The sequence below is a fragment of the Vicugna pacos genome, chromosome 10 (genome assembly GCF_048564905.1).
Source record: "Vicugna pacos chromosome 10, VicPac4, whole genome shotgun sequence".
Lineage (NCBI taxonomy): Eukaryota > Metazoa > Chordata > Mammalia > Artiodactyla > Camelidae > Vicugna > Vicugna pacos.
Window position 1 is genome coordinate 56,293,103 of NC_132996.1, and position 18,595 is coordinate 56,311,697.

The 18,595-nt window shown below is 37.4% G+C and overlaps 1 protein-coding gene across 8 annotated transcripts in view; it reads right to left on the bottom strand.

Moving 5' to 3' along the window:
- The window catches only part of LRRC4C (leucine rich repeat containing 4C), a 1,285,379-nt gene that overhangs the window by 930,959 nt on the left and 335,825 nt on the right, over nt 1-18,595 (bottom strand). Inside the window, exon 2 of one of the 8 annotated variants that reach the window (XM_072969823.1) lies at nt 3,143-3,225. The exons of the other annotated variants lie outside the window; for them this stretch is intronic. The gene's annotated coding sequence lies outside the window, so the exon portion shown is untranslated. The remainder of the gene's footprint in view (nt 1-3,142; nt 3,226-18,595) is intronic. 8 annotated transcript variants of the gene reach the window in all.

An 18,595-nucleotide genomic window follows, 5' to 3' on the forward strand; every position in this document is an offset into this window, starting at 1 on the left:
TATCCATTTATAATTCAATAAATTCTGTATGTCAGAAGTCTGGGCATAACTTACATAGGTTCTTTTTTAAGGGGCAGGTTTCAAGGCTGAAATCAGTGTCAGCTAGACCAAGGGTCTTACCTAAGGCTCAGGGTCCTCTTCTAAGGTTACACTACTGTTGGGAGATTTCATCAACTTGTGGCTACAGAATTCATGGTGGCTTGCTTCAAGTGTCTCTACTGCTTTGAATCTCTAGAGGGAGGGTTTGAACCTGATGTTAAAGAGCTCACTTGATTCAGTCAAGCAGACTCAGGATAGTCTCCATTTTTATTAACTCAAAGTCAACTGATTAGGGACCTTAATTGCATTTGCAAACTCTCTTCATCTTTGTCTTATAACATCATCTCCACAGGGTGAAATCCATCATAAGCCAAAGATCCTGTCCACATTCTAGAATATACAGGACATGAATACCAAGGGATGGGAACTGTGTGGAGCATTTAAGAATTCTACTTAGCATTCTGGACCTACATTCTCTGTCTCATGGCATTAAAGTACAGTAGTTGAGTTGAATAGCTTCTGTTTCCATTCTAATCATCACCACAACACTCTAAACTCATTACTGTACGCTAAAAATAATGGAGGCTGAATGTCAATTATCATCTATAATGCTCTTACATCATTGTTTTCATTTAATAATCCATTCATTCATTCATTCATTTATACATATGACCAACTTCACTTATTTCTGATAAATACTGAGCTTGGCATGAATTTGAGTTTGCAACTCCAGCTGCATTCGATTAGAATATTACAGTGAAAATACTGTCCCTGTGTTATAACACCTCAGATCCCCAAAGAGCTTTGTGGTTCAAGTAGAGGATCTTTTTATTTTTTTTAAAACTAATCTTCTTTTGAACTTAGTTGTGACAAAAGGGCATTCACTAATATTTTTATATGTATTTTTGTATTCCCAATAAATTGATTTTAAAAAAGTGCTGTATTTCCAGATGGGGAAATAAATGGCAAAAAATTAACTGCTTCTCTTAAGAGAAATAAAGATATCATTTAATTATTGATTATATTGATTCCCCCCATTTGATAGCACTACCATTAGACACTGATCAGTGAGGAGCAAACTGAAACTAAAAGAATTTGCAATTTACCAAGAAGACATAGGAATCTTAAATATGTATGCATCAAACAACAGAGTTCTGAAATATGTGAAGCAAAATTTCAGATAAGAGGACAGGTAGGAGATAGACAAATACAATATTATAGCTGGAATATTTCAAAATCTATTTCTCACCAATGATAGAACAACTAGATATAAAATCAGAAACAATATAGAAGAATTTGACAGTATGATTCATGGACAAATCTAATCAATATTTATATTACTCTCTACTCAACAACAGCAGAATATGTCTATTTTTAAAGTTCACATGGACCATTTACCAAGAAAGACAATATCCTAGACAATAAAATAAACTTACACAATTTTAAAAAATTGAAATCATATATAGTATGCTCTCTAATCACAGTGGAATCAAACTAAAAATCAATAAAACAAAGATAACAGGAAAATCTCCAAATACTTGGAAATTATACAACACACTTCTAAACGATATAAGTGGCAAAGACGAGCCTCAAGGGAATCCAAAAATATATCTAACTTAATGATAATGAAAATCCAATATATCAAAATGCATGGAACACAGTTAAAGCAGTGCTGAGAGGAAAAAATTATAGCAGTAAATACATTAGAAAAAAGATAAAAAGTAAATCAGTAATGTAGTTTCCCACCTTAAGAAACTAGGGGAGGAAAAAGAGAGAGAGAGAGAAAGGAATCAAAGCAAGCAGAAAATAGAACTGAATAAAGGAAAGAACATAAATCAATGAATTTAAAAACAGGAAAATAATAGAGAACATCAATGAAACAGAAAACTAGTTATTTTATGTAAAAAGATCAATAAAATTGGCAAAACTTTAATAAAACTAAAAAATAAAAAGAGAGAAGACACAAGTCGGCAATGTAAGCAATAAAACAGTGACTATCACTGCAGACCATGTAGACCTTACAGGGATCCTGAGACAATACTTTGAACAACTCTGAACACATAAGTATTTGATCGCTTAGGCAAAATGGACCAATACGTCAAAAGTGCAATCCACCACAGATCACCAGTCATGAAATACTGAACTGTTACTACTAAAACTATTTAAATCATAGTCTTAAAAATCCTAACAAAGAAATCTAGGATCAGACAGTAATTATGGAAAATTCAAACAAAATTCTAAAGAGTAATTACCACTCATTCTGAACAATATCCTCTAGAACAGTGGAGGGCAGAATACATCTAACATTATTTTATGAGGCCAGTATTACCCTACTACAAAAATCTGACAGACAATTGGGAAAAGAAAAAGGAAAAAAAATATTGAACCAATATCCCTGTTTAATATAGTTGCAAAAAATCCTTAACAAAAGATTAACTAACAGAACTCAGCAATATATAAAAAGAGTTACATACCATAACCAAAAGGGGTATATTCAAAGGATTTAAGACTGATTAATATTCAAAAAGCAATTAATGTGATCTACCATATTAACAGGCCAGAGAAGAAAAATCACCCAATTATATCAACAAATTCAGAAAAATATATTTGACAGAATTCCATACCTCTTCATGATCAAAACCCTCAGAAAGCTAGGGACAGAGGTGAACTTTCTCAACATGTTAAAGAAAATATATAAAAATACCTATAGCTAATGTACATATTGATGAAAGGCATTGCTTTTCCCCTAAAATTGGGAATTAGACAAGGAAGTTTACTCTGATCTCACATAGTACTTGGAGTCCTTGCCAGTGCGATATAGCAAGAAAAAGAAAGAAAAGGCATGCAGGTCAGAAAGGAAGAAATAAAGTAGAGAGTGTAATAGCGGCACAGGCATCTTGTGTCCTATGCGGGGCCAAGCATGACAATAAATACCACACCACTGTGATGCTGATTGTGCAGAAAAGCAGGAGCCTCGGTCCTTGATGACTTCACTAGTCAGCACATCAGGCCTGACCGTCTTATTTTTGGAATTCCTATCACACGTGAAAAACAAACCCCTTATTTTGTTAAGACACTATTCATGTAATCTCTTCTTACTCACAGATGAAGAGAATGCTTGCATGTAGTCTCTGTGTTAATCCATCCTGCATACATGATGGTCTTTGTGTTAATCCATCCTCCTATCTGTAAAGTAAGCATGATAAAGTATACCTTTCACAGGAGGCTAAGAAATTCGTACTGGAACCTACAAAGAATGGTGCCGTAGACTTCATTATGCTCCCCCTCAAAATCTGTATGTTGAAGCACTAGCCCCCCAGTGTGACCATATTTGGAGATAGGGCCTTTACGGAGGTAAATAAGGTTAAACAAGGTCATAAGGGTGGGGCTTTAATTCAATAGAGTGTCCTTATAAGCAAAGGAGACACCAGAGATCTCTTTCTCTCTCCACACACACACAAAGAGGAGGCCATGCAAACAGGTGACCACCTAGAAGACAGGAAGAGTGGTCTCACAAGAAACCACCACCGAGGATGCCTTGATCTTGGATTTTTAGCTTCCAAAACAATGAGGAAACAAATGTCTACTGTTTCACCCATGCAGTCGGTGGCATTTTGTTGTGACAGTCTAAGCAGACTAACAATACAAATGGCATCACAGAAACCATGGAAGTGGATATTTTCAGGAAGGCAAGTATGGACAACAGAATTCAATTTGGAAAGAAAGTTTGGGCAAACAAATGTGTAAAAATGTCAGTTAAAGATTAGACGTATTAAGAATAAAACGATAAGGCAACTGTGAGGATACAAATTTTACCGTATATTCATAATTTAGATTTCACGAGTGAAGCTACTTCAGATATTTCACCACGTCTCGAGAAAGTTAGTCACCAAAATGCACTAACAGTTCCTCTACCACCCTGCTGGGTAAACAGTAACAGTATAGCTATGCTGTTGTAGGTGTTTTTCCCACATAGTCTGTGAATTTGTTCAGAATGGTGAAAGGGGCCCCTGTGGAAAGAGAGACAATGAACCATACACTTAAAACTTGCAGTAAATAAGCAAACAGATAAATAAGATTTCCTGAACAAGGAGAAAGGGATTCATTTCACAATGCAGTATGTGCTTCAAAGGAGTTTTATTTTTAATGTAATTATGGACAAATAATTACAAGTACAGATGAGGTACAAGAATGAGCAACTTGAGGAACCAGAGGAATAAGCAATAAGTTAAGCAAGTTCCTGAGAGTGAGCAGGGACTAGACAACATGGAGAGCAGGTGAGCGCCACACTGGAAATATACAAGAATTTTCATGCTTCCCGGATACACTGATGATCACGATGCTTGCTCCTGAAGGTGTACTGCTCACATGTAGGCAAACTCATGAACACAAGTTCCAAGTTTATTCATATTTCTAGGCCAGAGAGCTGGAAAACCCCTGGGACACATTCAGAAACCAGAAATGAACTATAATATAACTGTCTACATTAGCCTGCAGTAGTATAACCTTAATGAGACATTTTTTTATTTCTCCCCTCATTCTACCCAATTTGGTTCTTTCCCTGGAGGAAACTATTTCACTGTAGATATATGCAATCTTCAATGAACATAGACCTAGGTTTACGGAGAGAGCTTAAAATGTACAAAGGACTTAGAATAATTCAATGAAAAGAGGAGTATCGTTATTAACCTCAGACTGAGACGATGGAAAGACACTGCCCCTGAAGTTCTGAACTTAGTTTTCCCCGGATCCCGAAGAATACGGCCAGCACTACCAAGTAACAGAGTATCTCTGCTATCTTAAATGACAAGTGATAGGGAAAAACCTTGAACGACAACTTCGCAAAAAACTTAAGCAAGCAGAAAAGAGAATAAGATCCAAACCCTTCCTCTGTTATCTCAGTGCGAATCAAAGCTAAAATTAAAATAATTTACCTTCATCAAAATATGTCCATATGCAACAGGAAAGGAAAACTCTACAGATAGCAATGGCAAGGGGTGAGCATATTAAAAATGATTTAAAGTCTTAGATTTTCTAATATTTAAGTTTGCAATAAAGTCTCAGATTAGATTCAGTACCTAGTAAACAGAGAAGTGTAATATATGAGGGATAACTGACTTCAGACACTGGAATTGGATAGATTGCTGTTTCATATGACACACACAGGGGTGATAAATAAAAACTGAAATCAGCAGCAACACCATATATACATATGACCTTAGATATTCTACTTCTGCCCTCATATCACCAAGCCATTTTACCTCGTAAGATATGCTAAGAATCTCTGTGCTCTGTCCATTTAAAATTGGGATATATTGAATCTCTCTATATAAATGAAACATTTAAACTGCAAATTTCAGTGTTGTAACATTTTGCCAAGAGAGAGCTGATAATGAGAAGAAACATCTATAGAGAAAATAAATTTTGTAGAAAGAGATGGTTTTGTAATCAAGACAAATACTGGAAGAAATTTTTTTCATATAATATTGCAGAGGCTTATAATAAATTTCCCCTTACTCTTCCCTAAACTCAAAAGAACATTTGTAGACACACACCAAGAGAAGGGACTTTGCACAGGCCTCAGACTTGAGCAGTTACCTTCAAATCCTCCCTGCAATGTGACAATTTGTACAATAGCAATCAGGAAAAAGGAGGCGGAGGGAAATACATTTTATAAAATCTGTGTGGGCGAGGCAAAAGTTTACATGCTTTAAATATTGACTATTGTAGAGATTTCTTCATATGAAAACACTCATTTTATGTGTATTACCTCTAGAGCAAGAGTTTGGAAGGTTTTGCAGCAAACAGATGTTGGACTAGCACTGCAATGTAGCAGTGGATCATGTCAAAGACCTTTCCACATTTTAAGCCCCTTCCAGAACCAGGATGTGGGGGGTTTTATTCTGGTCTGAAGTATTTCTGCTATACCGTGGGACAGAATTGAACTTTCCTGATATGTCGACAGCTGGCTTGACCATGTAGCTTACCTTGCCTCTCAAGGTGGAACAATTACATGTCTCCACCACAATGATGTGAGAAATATGACTCATTTTGGCTAGTGAATTGGGATGAAGCAATCATGTGTCTCTTCTGAGCCCAAGTTCAAGCCTATTAATGGTTCCACCACATCTCTTTTTTCTATATCCTGGGTAAGAACTGTTTCTGCAGCCTAGGTGTCAGACTGAACACGGAATACAGCAGAGCCACACACAACCACAGCAAACAGCAGCACAACCGAAAAATTAGTATTTTGTTTTTATCATTGAAATCTGAGGGTTGTCTGTTATTACAACATACCCCGGTCTATTCTGGTGTTACTTAGAATGACAGACAGGATGGTAGAAATGTATAAAAATGTTATTTTATACTCAATATGTTTTATATCCAATATAATGTTTTAAATATACTTTATGCTTAAAACTCTTGTATTAGATTATTACCAAATCATTCTGACAAGCAACTGGTAGTTAACTAGAGTTATGCCAGTCAATCCTTTGGAACTATTTAGTCTTTAAGTTAGTGGTTCAGTTACATACTGCACCTCATTCCATGGTTTATGTACTATCTCGAGTGATCCTTTTGACCATAATAAAGTCTAACAATAATCTCTTCACAAACAGATGCTCTTGCAGATTACTTGTTGGGGGAATAAATTTAAAATTTTTTTCAGAGTGGAATTTAGTAATAGTTCAACAAATTTCAAATGCTTTGAGTCAGCAATTTCAATTTTAAGAAACAGTATAATCAGTAAAAAATATGCATAAAGCTTTATGTACCAACATTACTTATAATATTGAGAAGATAGTAAAAACAATCTATGACCCAACAATAGAAGATGAGATAAATAAATTCTGGAATATTTTTTAAAGTAAGTAACCAGAATATATTATGTTATAGAAGAACATTTAATCCTGTAGGAAATGTTCAAAATATATTAACAGAAAAAAAAATGTTGTTACACATTATAAATGGTGTGATCCGATTTCATTCAAAACACATAAATGAATAAAAGCCTAGTAATGTGAAAACAGGCACTTTTTCTTTATTCTTTATATTAATCTGTATTTTCAATATTTTCTGCTATGATATTGTATTGTTATAATGAGGTAATAATAATGTTCTATGAATGAAATAAAGCACACGAATGGTAGCATATCATAAAATTATATTTAGATGCACACAAAGTAAATCTTAAAAAAAAAGATATACAGAACTATTAATATTGATAAGCTTTTAAAATGTTGGTGGGAAGCAAATGAGAAGACAAGTTTCACTTTATGCCCTATATAATTTAATACTGCATACTTTTTGTAATGAGCGTGTATTAACTTGTAATTTTAAAAAAATTCACTAGGGTTGCTATTAAACATACAAATACATGAATGCATGAAGATACACATGCAGGCACATTTTGAGCCTTGTGAAATGAGAAACAGTTGAGCTTGGTGGTCTCACTGTTATATCCTGATGTCTTCATTTACTAGAACAAGAGAGAGCTATTCAGTTAAAGAAAGCTTCAAAGTAGGATAAAAAACTAAAACCCAGGCCAACTTCTATCAGCAGTTTGGAGTTATCTTTAGCTTTGAGATTATTCTCAAATATCTACCCATTTATTTCCAAAATGATGATGTACTACTTATACCCACATTTCCTCAGGTTCCAGTCCAACGTTTAACCCTCAAAACTAAAAATCACTTAAAGGAAAAAAACAAGAAAAGAAAAAAAAAAGAACTCTCTCAAGAACAGGTCCCAGAGTCACAGAGTGTGGGAAAAAACAACTTCACACAAAGAATGGGGTGAGACTTGGGGTTCTCACTTGTATATTCTGCCTGTGATTTGACATTGGCCAATTTTGACCCTCAGTTTCATTCATCTCTGTACAAAGTATACGGTCCCTCTCCAACCTTAGGAAAGCAGGGGTTGTTCTAAATATATGTGAGTAACTGAATAATCAAATGGTATATCCTAAAGAAAGATGTATTTCCATTTGATTATTATAGCATAATATATTTTATTTGTAAGAATGTACAATGCAGAAGAAGGAAACATTTTCAGAGGAAAAATTATTATATAGTGTTGTCCCCTTTCCTTAATGTTAAAATATACAAAATGTTTTATTTTTCATTTGGATTTATATTCCAGTGGAACTCACTTTTTTCAGAAGGCAGTATGACCCATGGCTATTTATGGTTCGACAAGTTTCATAATGAATCCCAGGAAAACTATTATAGCAGGAAAGAGAGTTAACAAGGATAAGGGGAATTGAGTCATAATGCACAGCCTATGAAGTAAAAATCTTATTAATAATTAATGCAGAAACGATTTAAAGGAATATAATTCTTAGAGGTTCTACGTAGGCTAAGGTCTCAGTATAACAATTCCTTTTATGATCTGAAATTTCTGAATAATATCAGTGATTACAGAAACAAATGCATTAACAGTATAATATACCATGGCTGATAATACACTTACATGTGGCTCTTAACAGTGTAAATTGGCAAGAGCCATATATATTCAATGCCATGAAATGTCCACACCCTTTCACCCTACAATTTATCATAAAGAACTAACTAATTCAAAGACAGGAAAAATATTGCAGAATTATCTAAAATAGGGGAAAATTAGAACTAAGATAAATATCCAAAAAGTAAGGCACTGTTAAAAAATGTGCTGCAACTGTCACACTTTATGTACATTTTGTGACCATTTAACATATAGTTACAAATATTAATGATATTGAACACATATGATCTGTCCTTATGTTTTAGTGTTTATCACAGTTTACCAACTGATCCAATAGGTGGACAGCGTGAGATGAAACAAGATGGAACACAAGATAAAACGGTGGCTGTGACCCATTGCTGCAGAACACCCATGCACGTGTACAAAGATGAGAAAGGGAGGAAGCTAAGGGAATCACAGTTGTGTTGTTGTGGGGGTTTTAAAGGTTCTGTTTTCTTTCAGAAAACTGCTTAGTATTTTATTTCTATTTTTGTAATTATTAAAAAAAACTGGACAGAAAGAAAAATATAGAGCTATTTTCAAGTTGATATGTTCAGGTCAAGAAACATAATAAAACAAATAGGCAGAAAAGATCTGAGGACTCAATCTGTAACGTTGACACTGGGACTTTATTCTCCATGACATTCAAGCCAACAATTTCTGTAGAATGTGACACATTATCGTAGATACATGACGTCAACTGTGACCAGTTTCAACCTGCTTTTTCATTATATCCACATACCTAGCATTTAACCAATTTATCTTTTGAAGTCAAGGGAGTCTGAGAGGGAAGAGCTTGAGATTGACTGGGCTGAGTGATTTCAACAAGATACCTAATAAGTTAGAAGGCTATTTTCTCCAAGTTCCGTTCAAGTGGGTTGCCAGAGAGGTGACACAGGATAAGAAACAGCAAAGTCAGGTTTAGCTGTACCTCCCAGACCTTACTCTAATGTTTGCTAGATATTTCCCAAAGCAAAATCAGTAAACAATTCAAAATCCCATGCCCTATATCACTCTGTTTCCGAGCCTGGTGTGGGACAGAATCTAAGAGAAGGTGAAAATTAAGTAATGATCAATGTCCTCTACATCCTCATATAAAATGGCAAATATTTTTTGAAGTTTTTGAGGGACAGAAACCAGTGCCTCAGGTTCTAAGGGACTGATAACTGCATTGCAGAAGCAGCTGTGCTTCAGCTGGGATCGTCTCTGCTTTACAAACAGGTCTTGGTGGCTGCTCTGTGCCCCCATCTCTTACACATGTGCCATTTCTATTGACAAATTATGCTGTGCTTTTCTTGAGGCCTCCAGACGAAAACTAGGAGCAAATCCAAAACAACTCCTTTCAGCTTGGGACTTCAGTCAAGAAACTAAAGAAAATAAATTCTTTGGTATATTTTTTTCCTTCCTTATTTCTTAAACCCTCACAAAAATACAACTACCTTCTCAAACTCTGAATCTACCTCTAGAAATGTTACTCAAAGCATTAAAGCAATAAAGCTTCTAGCATTTCCATTTTTCCTCTTACTCTTCCAGTGATATCAGATAACCGAAAGTATATGATGAATATGTCAACAATGCTTTAATAAAATTCTTGCTTTATCTGCCAAGAATAAAAAATCTTATGGAGAAGGAGTTTGGAATAAAAGGGATTTAGTTTGCTATTGAATAAAAACTTAGATTTTTAAAATACCAAATGAAAACAAACATTTGTGGGAAAGTATGAAATTATGTCATTATCCTTGCTGAAATATATAAATGAAATTTATATGGGATGTCCGTCAAATTTAGAGATAAATGGAAAATATTCTCTGCAGGCTTACTATATATTTCATGAAATTAATTGAAATAAAAAGTTCTGTTATTTTTTGTTGTCTAAAAAGTGGTCATATTTGCACATAGGCAATTTTTTAAAAACATATTAAATAACATTTTTATAATGGTAGGAACTGTAGGTTTACATAGGTCAGTAAATCTATTTCTCCTCAGAATTTAGTATTCAAAGATAACAGATAATTTACAGGAATCATAAAGCCTTTGTATTCCACCACTATCTTTTAACATTACCTTTAATTATTCATGGCTAAAATGTCCAAGAGATATTTTCCACTGAGAAAGCCATACCTCTGTACGAGATCAGAATGCATTTCACTGCAAATAAGGAAAAATTCAACTCACATGTATACCAACAACTAAGAAATGCATCTGTCTTCTGCAGTAACAAGTCTGTGAGTAGATATTCCACAGCTGGGACAGTGGCTCAACAATGTGGTCAAGCACCCAGGGGCATCTCATCTTTCTGCTCCTCTGTTTTCAGTATGCAATTCTCTGTCTTAATCCTTGTCACCGCTTCACCTTGTCACCAGAATGATCTCTGGGCCTATTACAGAGGGGAGGAAGAGGTGAAAAAAAGAAGGCCTTTCTCGAGCAAGGCCCTTTTTTGTTCGGTTATTTATTTTTAATTCCAGAGGACAGGCTCTCCAGGGATTTCTTTCTGTATTGCATTGGCCAAGGGGCCACATGACCATACTCATATGCATGAAAGGCAGGGAAATGAGCTGTTTGTTTGTCTGTTTGTTTGAATGCTAGATCATTGCCACCCTGATGAGGAAGAAACAGGAAGAGAAACTGTGCAGATAATACTGTATACAGTGGAAGAATCTGTCCCACTCTACGTCGATCTGAGCGATTCTGACCCTTTACTGATACATGGCTCACCAGTAGCAAAGCCAAAATAAAATAAACACAGAGAATATTTTTTTTCTTGATTGATTATTTCCTATTCTCTCAGAACCACTTGAAAGCAGTGGAATAAGTTAAGGATAGGCAGTAAGATAAAAAGAAAGATAAAAACAAGAATATCAGACTTTCTTATAATGCTAAGCAAGCACAGAGTTACTTCCATTAAAATTATAAGGCAACAAAACTTGCACAACTTTGCTTCACGAACCATTTTGGAACAACTGCCCTTGAAATCCACCTTATTATTCTTAATTTCCTCACCTACTGGAGTTGCCTCAAAATGTCATAGCATCTTAGAGACTTTCTAGTAGATGTTATACCCAGATATTCCACAGCCTACTATCAAAAAAGATCATCATTTCCTTTGATCTGTTATGTATATGTAAACAGAGAAACAGGATTGCCAAGATTAGGTGAGACAGCGTTCAGAAAAATAGAGTCAATTCTTGGTCCATAATAAATTTAGAAATATAAAAGCATTTTAAAATATGCAAAGACAGGCTGAATAGAAAATAAATCTCTATTTCAAACAATAAACACTGAATTCTTCAAATAACCTAATGCTACTTGTAAACGGACTTAAATTTTCCAGAAAAGATGAATTTATTTTTCTTTCAAAGACAACAAGAATATGTTTATGGGAACTCGGTAACTCATCTTATATTTGAGAGAGTATCACATAAAAGGGAAATAAACTAATTTTTTTGCACCAAGAGAAGTAGGACTGATGAGTAATAAATACAGGAAGCAGATTCTGGTTCTCTCAGGTAAGAACAGTGTTTTGATTGAATTTATTTGAAAACAGAACAAGTTTCCCAAGGACATAATGAGTTTAAAGTCATAAGAGACCCTTTTATATTAGGTGGGATAAAACAATAATAATTTTGCCTGAAATGATGGACCATGGACAAAAGTGGGCAACACAGATAAATGAAACTATTGTGGCAGTAGGGATTGCATGATGAATTGGAATTCAACATTTAGAATTTGAAGAGTCATAGAGAAACCATTTCTAACATTTTGCAGTTTTAACTGAAGGTTAAAACTTATGAGGGTACGTTTATTCATGGGAGAACATCATTAGAAACACCCAGCATGAAACAGTGGTTCAACAAGTCAACACATTGGAATCTTCTCCAAAATGTTAACTGATTTCACTTGATGTTTGTATTAACTTATTTCACTTCCTCCCATGGGCTCAGTCCATTTTCTCTCATTCAGGTTGTTGGAGAACAGATGTCTTTTTTTTTTTTTTTTTCCTCTATGAATCCTAGGTTCCTCTCAAAAGCAAGCAATCAAAACTTTTCTTAAAGTCCCTGAATCACAGATTTCATCACTGGTCACTGACATCTAGCACTGACACCACTTATCCAATGACTTTGGAATGCTACATCAATTTTGATGAACAATTCTTGGGTTTTCTCCATCTCTCTTGCCTTCCCTTTCCTGAGTCTGCAGATCTTCAAGGGGGAGAGTGGCTTGTGTACAGGAAATTCCTCTTTCTTTATGAATTCCTCTATCACTTGCCCCAACACCACACCACACTCCTCCTCAGGACCACCAGTCACTAAAAGCTGGTTAGAATTTCTCAACTGTCTCGACTGGTACAAAGGGGTCACTTATTATATACCCAAGTGGCAAATTTTGCTTGCATTCTTGCCCTAAAAAGCCCCAGTACATCAGCCCCCCGCCTTTAATATTCATATAAAGATACCACTGGTGCGTCTCAAGCAAAATTCAATTTCCCAGCCTCCTATCTCATGAATTGGGGGGGGGGGGGGGCAGGGTGGAGGAAAGAGGTTGGAGCAAAGGAGAGACAGAGAATGACAAGGGAGAAAGAGGAATTTGAATTTTGTTATAGATCATCATTGAAGAACTACATGTAAGTTAAAAAACTGATTTAAAAACATTTGTGGATAGTAACACAAAATTAGAATGTAGTAGAAATCCTCTTAAATGCCCTCAATGGAACTTCTGAATTAGGTGGTGTTCTCATTTCTCTCTGCAATGTCCTGCCCATGCCTACACACTGTGCATTTGCTGCTGTGACCTCTGCTCTGTGTACTGAAATGCATGCTTGCCTAATGCCAGTTGTATTGCTACCCAAACTTATGTACTTGTTATTGTAATGATGGGATTCAACTGCAATTAAATATGAAATTATAATATTTTAAATACTATGTAAACTGATGAAATGTGTGTGAAGAAAAAGAAAGAACTCCCATTTGTATAAAAGCCAAATCGAATGCTTTGTGACGACTTGATCTTGGTGAGTCTCTAAAAGCCTTGTCAAATTGATGTGGGTGGGAAAACCGTAAACAGTGAAGAGGAAAATCATGAAACATAATTAAGCAGATGAGATTTGCACTCAAATTGCTTTGAAAGTTTTTCTTTTCTAAAATGTTACCTCTAGATTAGAGAAACTGAAAAGGGAATGACATATTGTTTTAGGAGCAGTTTACTGTGAGCGCTATGACTCAGAATTCTAAGCGGTGTAAGGAAACGCCAAGAAAAGGCATGGCCCCTAACAAACGATTAGTGAAAGGATGTCTTTTATGTTAGGTGTTAAACTTTTTTTTTTTTGAGTATTTGCCTTCTTTTGCCAATTTCTTTAATTGCCCAAAAACTGTCCGCACTTATCAGATGAGAAAGTAGATTATTTAACTACAAGTCTCTTTCGACAGCCTTCTGTTCCTGTCTTAGGTCATTTAAAAGAAATTTGAAAGGCAATAACCATAGTTTCTCTGTACCTTTCACCTAGATTTCACCAATTGTTGACATTTGCCACTTTGGCTTCCCCAATTTTTCACTCTACAATGTTAACTCCTACTACGTTTACTCAATATAATTGTTTTTATTTATTTGTGTTTTGGGTAGACCATTTGAGAGTAAGTTGCAAACATCATGCCCTTTTATTCCTCCCAAACTCAGAAAATTCACCCTTGATCCCATGCTATCATATACTATCCAGCTCACGATCGCACTTAGGAAAACACTGATAAATTCAACCAAAATCTATTTAAGTCAGATTTGTCAGTGGAGTGACTCAAAAATTGGAAATTAGGGGAAGAACATTGGCCTTCTCAGAGTTAAACTTTGAAATAAACACATAACAGATTCTAACAGAAATAGGATGGCACCTAAAGCAGACCAATGTCTAAGAAGAAAAGAGGAGCGGACTGTCACCTCACTGAAACCGTTGACATGTTGGGGAGAACAAGCACATCACTCAGAAATGAGGGAGGGGAACTGCTAAGTCATAGGAGAGCAAAAGCCCGAGAGCCAGAAGAACCTTCCAGCAGTTCTGCTTAACACTGTCTAATTCGGGAGTGCTCTCTCAGTGTGGGTACAGTTTCCCTAGCATTTTCACTCTTCTTGTATAGGAGGGCAGATTAAACTGAGTCACTGAATATTCAGATCACGTAAAAGGCTCTTTCTTTTAAATATTCAGATCAAATAAAAGGCTCTTTTTTTGAATCACCTAGAATATTACTAATACCCCCTACATGTTCCTTTGATCAAATCAGGCTACTCCAGTTTCCCCAGAACATCTTTTCTCTCCCTCTTCTGTGCTGATGGTCAACTCTCCTAAGTCTCCCTTTGCAAAACGTTCACCTCCTTAATATTAGCACCAAGGCCACTCCAAGTCATAATGGAGCCTGAGGCAAAAGAAAAACTCAGTGATACTTTATTTAAATTTTAATATTTTGTTCATCACGGTATCTTGGATATCAATATTGATTTTGTAAAATATCACATTAAATATTATTCATCTCGATTACTGAGAGTTTTGGTGCCCCCTTGAATGTTATGCTTGAGGCTCAAACCTTACTTGCTTCACCCTAGAAGCTTCTTCACAAAGACTGATTCCCACAGCTAAAGATAAACTTTCTCGTGTCTGAAATTCCAGAGCAGTTTGTTTCTCTCTCTTTTATGACACTAAACGTTTCTTTTTTCTATCGCCACTGAGAGTTTCTTAGGTCACTGAGGGCAGAAAGCTGGTGAAATCTTGGCTTCACCTTCATCACTTAGCCCTCGCCTATGCAGACTGCATGTTGGAAAGCAAAGATAAGAAGCAAAACATTTTAATGGCAAATTGAGATCTCGCTGTGTGTTCTTCAATTTACTCTCTACTTGGGAAAATTCTTGTAAGGGACTCTTTAAAAATATAAAGAGTGTCAGACTGTGAGTCATTCATTCACTCAAGAAATACTCACTGGGCACGTACTGCACGGCACGTGCTGTTCTGAGAGCGGATCCAGCAGTGAATGTGTCAGACACAGTCCCTGAACTCACGGATGATGGATTCTAAAGGGGGGAAACTCAAGAATTACACATTATTCCTGATGGTAATGAGTGATAGGAAAGAGGCTGTACGAGACGTTAAGGAGGTCTATGGGAAAATCCTTTAACCCTGAGTGAGTGAGTCTAAAGAAAGTTACTCAAATTAAGGCAGTAACTCAAACCAGGCTCAGAAAACAGCAGGTTTTCCTCTATCTATGCGATGTTCCCATGTATCATGCACTTATTAGGGACTGTCTCAGTAGTTGATTACCTAGCATGGAAAGGGAGAACTTGCCAGTCCAAAATGTCTCTTTGGCATGCCCATTATTTCAAGTTGAGACCCACCATGGCCCAAAAGACTCAAGAAGAAATGTTGATCTTCCCCTTAACTGCTTATAAGGATTTAGATAGACAGCCTGATCCTGGAATAGAGCTATCACCACAGCTATCTGTGTTTTTTTCACCAAACATTTGTCTTCTGTCTCCTTGTGAACTGCCTCCTTCCCTTTGAAGCCCCAAACCACTATCCCCCAACAAGTCCTTCTGTCTTCAGCTGAAGACAGCATTTAAGGGGTGGGTTTCAGCCACTCTGGTGAGCTACCCAGTTTTCCTGGGTCCCTCCCATGTACACATATTATTAAGCTTTTGTTTTATTTAGTTTAATTCTCAGATCAAGCAGAAGAGCCTAGAAGGGTACACAAAAATTCCTTCTTCCCCGACAGTACCAAATGGATTTCTTCTATAAACTAAGAAATATACAGATAGAACCAAAAACACAAAGAAATATTTTCCCATGTTCCATGTGCCTCAACTAGCAAAACCGCAATCCAAGCCATAGAATCCAGATCATTGTAATTGTCCCTTGGCTTTGAGAACAAGGGTTACAACTAACGTCATTCTCTTCCAATAAAATCTTTAAACCCATCCAGGGAGACCCAATCAAGCAACTAATTCTCTGGGCGGGTGGGGAGGGGAAGCCCAAAGAGAGGCATGGAGAACAGCTGAACTCCCTCCGATTCCATCGTTTATCATGACTTTTTGTTTAATAATCATGGCACGTCAGGAGCTTTATAAAAAATGCTTTCTTGTGTCCCATAGTGGAAGAAGTCAAGCCCCAGCACCCTCCCCCGGCCATCTCTGGTGAATGGAGCAAGTCATTAAAGAGGAATTTGAATTGAGGAGCTTTTCACGGGATTTTCCGTCAAGACTTCTAAATAGACAGCCAATGAATGGGCCCTGACTCACAAACACAGCCTTGTTGCATGTGGGCTGAGCAAACAGACACCATTGTGGGGACAGGTGGAAAGAAATATGAATGGACAGAGCAGTTTGCGGCTGTGGAGAATCTCATTACCAACTGACTGTGTGCGTGGCTCTCTGTCTGGGAGAGCGGCCGCCCTCCCACAGACCCTCGTCTTTTACCACGTGCATCTTACAGATCAGCAACAACAGATCTGAAATTCTTCAGAGTGGAAATGTCTTTCTGCCCCTCAGCTTCCTCCCTTTATTTAAAACACAATTCTAATTTCAGAGTTCAGCCCCTCCACCTTTCCTGCAGGACTCAAAAAGGTGAAATGTAAGAGGAAGGGTTCCTAACTGGGAGGGTACCTACCGCAGGGAAGGTTGTAGCGACCCCTGAGGGGCCTCAGTGCTCATGTACAGGCTGAAGACAGATGGGGCTGTGTCCTGCTGCCCACATATGGGCCCACATCTTTCTAGAAGAATCCTGTGATCCTTATGATCTACAGGAGACTAACATGAATGTTCAGGTGAAAGGAACTTCCCACAACACTGACCTTGAATAAACAGTATTGATAAAGACCAGGCCTGGGAGAGAGAAGTAAAGTTGTCATCTAGTCCCTTTCTCTACCAAAGGCAGCTTGTGGACCTCAAATAACTGTCAAATTACAGAAGTAACTTCCAAAGGTCAAGTCTCAGAGCAGTGCTCGGATACATTCTGGGGCTTATAAGTATCTGGGGACAGACTATAAATACTTGTTGTTTGCAACAATGTGGGTACTAACAGAACAACAAGGGGTTGGCCCTCTTGCATACCTTTTCCCAAGCAGCATGGAGCAGACCTGGTAATGCAACGTCATGCAGTGAGAGTTCCAGCTGGAGCCCGGGCCAAGTCCACTGCCCAGGTAGCTATGACAGGTCTTCTAACTGGTGGCTGGGTCTATAAGAAGTCTATTCACATCCAGAACTGAAAAGTGTCCTTGCAAACAAAACTAAACAAAATGGACTCTCAAAGACGCAGAACCAGGGATTACAAGCTTGGGTCGATATTAAAACCACGAGCACTCAGAGGGGAAGAGATATTATGAGTATATGAGGGTTACTTGGATTTATCTCCCAGCCCTGCCCCACCCCCTTCTCTATTCAGGCTTCAGTTTTCTGGAGTGCAAAGGGCTGTTATAACAAAACTGGAAAAAAAAAAGTTGTTTCATGGAAGACACTGGGGCAAGCGCGAACAGTGCAGGACATCCACAAAAACCTTAAAGGTACAACATCTCTTAACTTTACACCACCAGCCTGGGATCCTAAGCCTCAGTTGCTGAACGACTGAGCTGGGCTGATGGGTGACAGTGGTGCCTGGAGGACAAGGCCACCTCCCAGAATCTGCTGTGATTGAAGTGCAGTGGGAAAGGAGGGCAGCCTGCGGTGCCAACGGCACCAGTGGGGGTGGTATTCCCTGAAGGCACACGAGCTGCACAGTGCAGTGGGCTGTAATAGAGATCGATGTCCACTGATGAAAGGGCTCGTTCACCAAAGGAGGCTGGAAGAGGCACGGGAATCAACAGATGCTCTGTGATCTCTGACTGATTTCCTTCTGAAGCGCACGGGAGACACTCCCTGGGTACTTTCAGAAATACGTAGCTGGGGTCAGCATCAGAGACACATGGGTTACACACAGACTACATATCAATCCGGAGATCAATTAAAACTCCTGTGCACGCCGTCCCCTCTCCCCTGCACTCCTCCTGTCAAATCTGAATTGAGGTGCGGTGCAAGATGACAGGGTTTCTGT